We start from the raw sequence: 6076 nt of genomic DNA, 5'->3' as shown, positions 1-6076 counted from the left end.
GTGCACATTAGCCATGCGCACAAGCCCCGCACACTAGCCTTGCGCACAACCCTTGCACACAAGCCATGCACTCGAGCAATGCACACAAGCCTTGCACTCAAGCAATGCACACAAGCCCTGGACACTAGCCTTGCACACGGGCCTGGCACACAAGCCTTGGGCACTAGCCTTGCGCACTAGCGTTCCACATGAGCCTTGCACACTAGCCTTGGACACTAGCCTTGCACACAGGCCTTGCACACTAGGCATGCTTGGGCGAGCTGATCCCGCATCAAGTCGACGGGTCTAGGCATTCTTGGGCGCAGATCCCGCATCGTCTCGTCGCGTCTGGGCGCAAACACGTCGCGTCTCGTTGCGTCTTCAGAAGTCGTCGCTAACAGCACCTTTGGTTGCCACTGGTGGTTAGGCTGGTTGGTTGCGCAAACCCTATAGGAGGGTGGCATGCTGGTGGGCGTTTTTGCCCGGATAGGCACTAGAATGTGCAGATTTTGGGCGTTTTTGCCTGGATAGGCTAAGGAATGGGCATGCTTTGGGCGTTTTTGCCCGGATAGGCACCGGAATGCTTGGCCTTGGCTTGTCCTAGCAAGGCATTGCTGGGTTGGGCTCCCTTGGCCTTTTGGGCGCCTTGGACGATGTCTTGCGAAGACCATGGGCACAAGGCCATGGCATATGGTGAGGAAAGGACCACGGTTGCCAAGGTTAGGCACCGGAATGCTTGGCCTTGGCTTGCCAAAGCAGGGCATTGCTGGGTTGGGCTCCCTTGGCCTTCCGGGCGCCTTGGACACTGTCTTGGGAAGACCATGGGCACAAGGCCATGGCATATGGTGGGGAATGGACCACGGTTGCCAAGGCTAGGCATATAGAGAGGAATTGCATTTTTGCCCGGATAGGCACCGGAATGCTTGGCCTCGGCTTGCCATAGCAGGGCATTGCTGGGATGGGCTCCCTTGGCCTTCCGGGGGCCTTGGACGCTGTCTTGGGAAGACCATGGGCACAAGGCCATGGCATATAGTGAGGAATGGACCACGGTTGGCAAGGCTAGGCATATAGAGAGGAATGGACCACGGTTGCCAAGGTTGCGCAAGTTTTGGGCATTTTTTGCCCGGATATGCCCAAGTATGCCCCGATAGGCCCGTGACGCCCCGGTATGAACGCGTATGCCCGGATAGACTCGGTATGCCTTGGGATACATGCGTATGCCCCGATAGGCTTGGTACGCCCCGATATGCGCACGTGTGCCCCAGTAGGGCTCGGTATGCCCCGGTATGTACGCGTGTGCCCCGATAGGCCCGGTATGCCCCGATATGCACACGTGTGCCCCAATAGGGGTCGGTATGCCCCGGTAGGTACGCGTGTGCCCCGTAATGCACGTTTCGCAGATCTCCCCGCATGTCCCGCCCCTATATGTAATACTTACTTACTTACTTACTTTCTTTCTTGCTTGCTTGCTTGCTTGCAATGGTTGGGAGTGCCCGGCATGCCCCACTGCAGAGACCAAGGGCGCAATGACTTGGCACCGCGGATGCCGGGACTCCGGCACTTCCCGTGGCACTGATGGTTGGTTCCAAAGACAAAAGGCCGTGCAAGGCCACCGCACCGCGGATGATTTTGCTCGTGCTGGCGCCGTTGTGTGGCCAAAGAACATGCGCGAATGCTCGTGTCGGAAGGGTTGGTGTCCTGGCCCCGCGGGTGTCACGAATGCTCGGTTGCGAAGACCATGGGACCAGAGCCATGGCACGTCGGATGATGGCTCCAGCTGGCGCCCCGGCACTTTCTGTGGCATTGATGCTCGGTTTCAAAGACAAACGTGCGCAGGGCCAGGGGACCGCGGATGACTGCTCGTGCTGGCCCCGTTGGGCGGCATTGATGGTCGGTTGCAAAGAAAATGCGCGATTGCTCGTGTCGGGGCCCGGCAAGCCAAGGCCAAGCGAGCCAAGGCACGTCGGATGATGGCTCCAGCTGGCGCCCCGGCACTTTCTGTGGCATTGATGCTCGGTTTCAAAGACAAACGTGCGCAGGGCCAGGGGACCGCGGATGACTGCTCGTGCTGGCCCCGTTGGGCGGCATTGATGGTCGGTTGCAAAGAAAATGCGCGATTGCTCGTGTCGGGGCCTGGCAAGCCAAGGCCAAGCGAGCCATGGCAACGCGGATGATGGCTCGCTAGTGCTGGCGCCGTGCACAGTGGCCTCGCACACTCGCCCTGCACGCTTCCCTTGCACGCAGCCTTGCACACTAGCCTCGCATGCGAGCCTTGCACCCTAGCCATGCAAACTAGCCTTGCACGGTAGCCATGCACACAAGCCGTGCACATTAGCCATGCGCACAAGCCCCGCACACTAGCCTTGCGCACAACCCTTGCACACAAGCCATGCACTCGAGCAATGCACACAAGCCTTGCACTCAAGCAATGCACACAAGCCCTGGACACTAGCCTTGCACACGGGCCTGGCACACAAGCCTTGGGCACTAGCCTTGCGCACTAGCGTTCCACATGAGCCTTGCACACTAGCCTTGGACACTAGCCTTGCACACAGGCCTTGCACACTAGGCATGCTTGGGCGAGCTGATCCCGCATCAAGTCGACGGGTCTAGGCATTCTTGGGCGCAGATCCCGCATCGTCTCGTCGCGTCTGGGCGCAAACACGTCGCGTCTCGTTGCGTCTTCAGAAGTCGTCGCTAACAGCACCTTTGGTTGCCACTGGTGGTTAGGCTGGTTGGTTGCGCAAACCCTATAGGAGGGTGGCATGCTGGTGGGCGTTTTTGCCCGGATAGGCACTAGAATGTGCAGATTTTGGGCGTTTTTGCCTGGATAGGCTAAGGAATGGGCATGCTTTGGGCGTTTTTGCCCGGATAGGCACCGGAATGCTTGGCCTTGGCTTGTCCTAGCAAGGCATTGCTGGGTTGGGCTCCCTTGGCCTTTTGGGCGCCTTGGACGATGTCTTGCGAAGACCATGGGCACAAGGCCATGGCATATGGTGAGGAAAGGACCACGGTTGCCAAGGTTAGGCACCGGAATGCTTGGCCTTGGCTTGCCAAAGCAGGGCATTGCTGGGTTGGGCTCCCTTGGCCTTCCGGGCGCCTTGGACACTGTCTTGGGAAGACCATGGGCACAAGGCCATGGCATATGGTGGGGAATGGACCACGGTTGCCAAGGCTAGGCATATAGAGAGGAATTGCATTTTTGCCCGGATAGGCACCGGAATGCTTGGCCTCGGCTTGCCATAGCAGGGCATTGCTGGGTTGGGCTCCCTTGGCCTTCCGGGGGCCTTGGACGCTGTCTTGGGAAGACCATGGGCACAAGGCCATGGCATATAGTGAGGAATGGACCACGGTTGGCAAGGCTAGGCATATAGAGAGGAATGGACCACGGTTGCCAAGGTTGCGCAAGTTTTGGGCATTTTTTGCCCGGATATGCCCAAGTATGCCCCGATAGGCCCGTTACGCCCCGGTATGAACGCGTATGCCCGGATAGACTCGGCATGCCTTGGGATACATGCGTATGCCCCGATAGGCTTGGTACGCCCCGATATGCGCACGTGTGCCCCAGTAGGGCTCGGTATGCCCCAGTATGTACGCGTGTGCCCCGATAGGCCCGGTATGCCCCGATATGCACACGTGTGCCCCAATAGGGGTCGGTATGCCCCGGTAGGTACGCGTGTGCCCCGTAATGCACGTTTCGCAGATCTCCCCGCATGTCCCGCCCCTATATGTAATACTTACTTACTTACTTACTTTCTTTCTTGCTTGCTTGCTTGCTTGCAATGGTTGGGAGTGCCCGGCATGCCCCGCTGCAGAGACCAAGGGCGCAATGACTTGGCACCGCGGATGCCGGGACTCCGGCACTTCCCGTGGCACTGATGGTTGGTTCCAAAGACAAAAGGCCGTGCAAGGCCACCGCACCGCGGATGATTTTGCTCGTGCTGGCGCCGTTGTGTGGCCAAAGAACATGCGCGAATGCTCGTGTCGGAAGGGTTGGTGTCCTGGCCCCGCGGGTGTCACGAATGCTCGGTTGCGAAGACCATGGGACCAGAGCCATGGCACGTCGGATGATGGCTCCAGCTGGCGCCCCGGCACTTTCTGTGGCATTGATGCTCGGTTTCAAAGACAAACGTGCGCAGGGCCAGGGGACCGCGGATGACTGCTCGTGCTGGCCCCGTTGGGCAGCATTGATGGTCGGTTGCAAAGAAAATGCGCGATTGCTCGTGTCGGGGCCCGGCAAGCCAAGGCCAAGCGAGCCATGGCACGTCGGATGATGGCTCCAGCTGGCGCCCCGGCACTTTCTGTGGCATTGATGCTCGGTTTCAAAGACAAACGTGCGCAGGGCCAGGGGACCGCGGATGACTGCTCGTGCTGGCCCCGTTGGGCGGCATTGATGGTCGGTTGCAAAGAAAATGCGCGATTGCTCGTGTCGGGGCCTGGCAAGCCAAGGCCAAGCGAGCCATGGCAACGCGGATGATGGCTCGCTAGTGCTGGCGCCGTGCACAGTGGCCTCGCACACTCGCCCTGCACGCTTCCCTTGCACGCAGCCTTGCACACTAGCCTCGCATGCGAGCCTTGCACCCTAGCCATGCAAACTAGCCTTGCACGGTAGCCATGCACACAAGCCGTGCACATTAGCCATGCGCACAAGCCCCGCACACTAGCCTTGCGCACAACCCTTGCACACAAGCCATGCACTCGAGCAATGCACACAAGCCTTGCACTCAAGCAATGCACACAAGCCCTGGACACTAGCCTTGCACACGGGCCTGGCACACAAGCCTTGGGCACTAGCCTTGCGCACTAGCGTTCCACATGAGCCTTGCACACTAGCCTTGGACACTAGCCTTGCACACAGGCCTTGCACACTAGGCATGCTTGGGCGAGCTGATCCCGCATCAAGTCGACGGGTCTAGGCATTCTTGGGCGCAGATCCCGCATCGTCTCGTCGCGTCTGGGCGCAAACACGTCGCGTCTCGTTGCGTCTTCAGAAGTCGTCGCTAACAGCACCTTTGGTTGCCACTGGTGGTTAGGCTGGTTGGTTGCGCAAACCCTATAGGAGGGTGGCATGCTGGTGGGCGTTTTTGCCCGGATAGGCACTAGAATGTGCAGATTTTGGGCGTTTTTGCCTGGATAGGCTAAGGAATGGGCATGCTTTGGGCGTTTTTGCCCGGATAGGCACCGGAATGCTTGGCCTTGGCTTGTCCTAGCAAGGCATTGCTGGGTTGGGCTCCCTTGGCCTTTTGGGCGCCTTGGACGATGTCTTGCGAAGACCATGGGCACAAGGCCATGGCATATGGTGAGGAAAGGACCACGGTTGCCAAGGTTAGGCACCGGAATGCTTGGCCTTGGCTTGCCAAAGCAGGGCATTGCTGGGTTGGGCTCCCTTGGCCTTCCGGGCGCCTTGGACACTGTCTTGGGAAGACCATGGGCACAAGGCCATGGCATATGGTGGGGAATGGACCACGGTTGCCAAGGCTAGGCATATAGAGAGGAATTGCATTTTTGCCCGGATAGGCACCGGAATGCTTGGCCTGGGCTTGCCATAGCAGGGCATTGCTGGGTTGGGCTCCCTTGGCCTTCCGGGGGCCTTGGACGCTGTCTTGGGAAGACCATGGGCACAAGGCCATGGCATATAGTGAGGAATGGACCACGGTTGGCAAGGCTAGGCATATAGAGAGGAATGGACCACGGTTGCCAAGGTTGCGCAAGTTTTGGGCATTTTTTGCCCGGATATGCCCAAGTATGCCCCGATAGGCCCGTTACGCCCCGGTATGAACGCGTATGCCCGGATAGACTCGGTATGCCTTGGGATACATGCGTATGCCCCGATAGGCTTGGTACGCCCCGATATGCGCACGTGTGCCCCAGTAGGGCTCGGTATGCCCCGGTATGTACGCGTGTGCCCCGATAGGCCCGGTATGCCCCGATATGCACACGTGTGCCCCAATAGGGGTCGGTATGCCCCGGTAGGTACGCGTGTGCCCCGTAATGCACGTTTCGCAGATCTCCCCGCATGTCCCGCCCCTATATGTAATACTTACTTACTTACTTACTTTCTTTCTTGCTTGCTTGCTTGCTTGCAATGGTTGGGAGT

This window comes from Tasmannia lanceolata, unplaced genomic scaffold, assembly GCF_043159265.1.
Source record: "Tasmannia lanceolata isolate RefF3 unplaced genomic scaffold, GAP_Taslan_0.1 ptg000002l, whole genome shotgun sequence".
In the NCBI taxonomy this organism is placed as follows: Eukaryota; Viridiplantae; Streptophyta; class Magnoliopsida; order Canellales; family Winteraceae; genus Tasmannia; species Tasmannia lanceolata.
The sequence above is the reverse complement of the archived record's forward strand: the minus strand, read 5'-3'. Positions refer to the sequence as shown.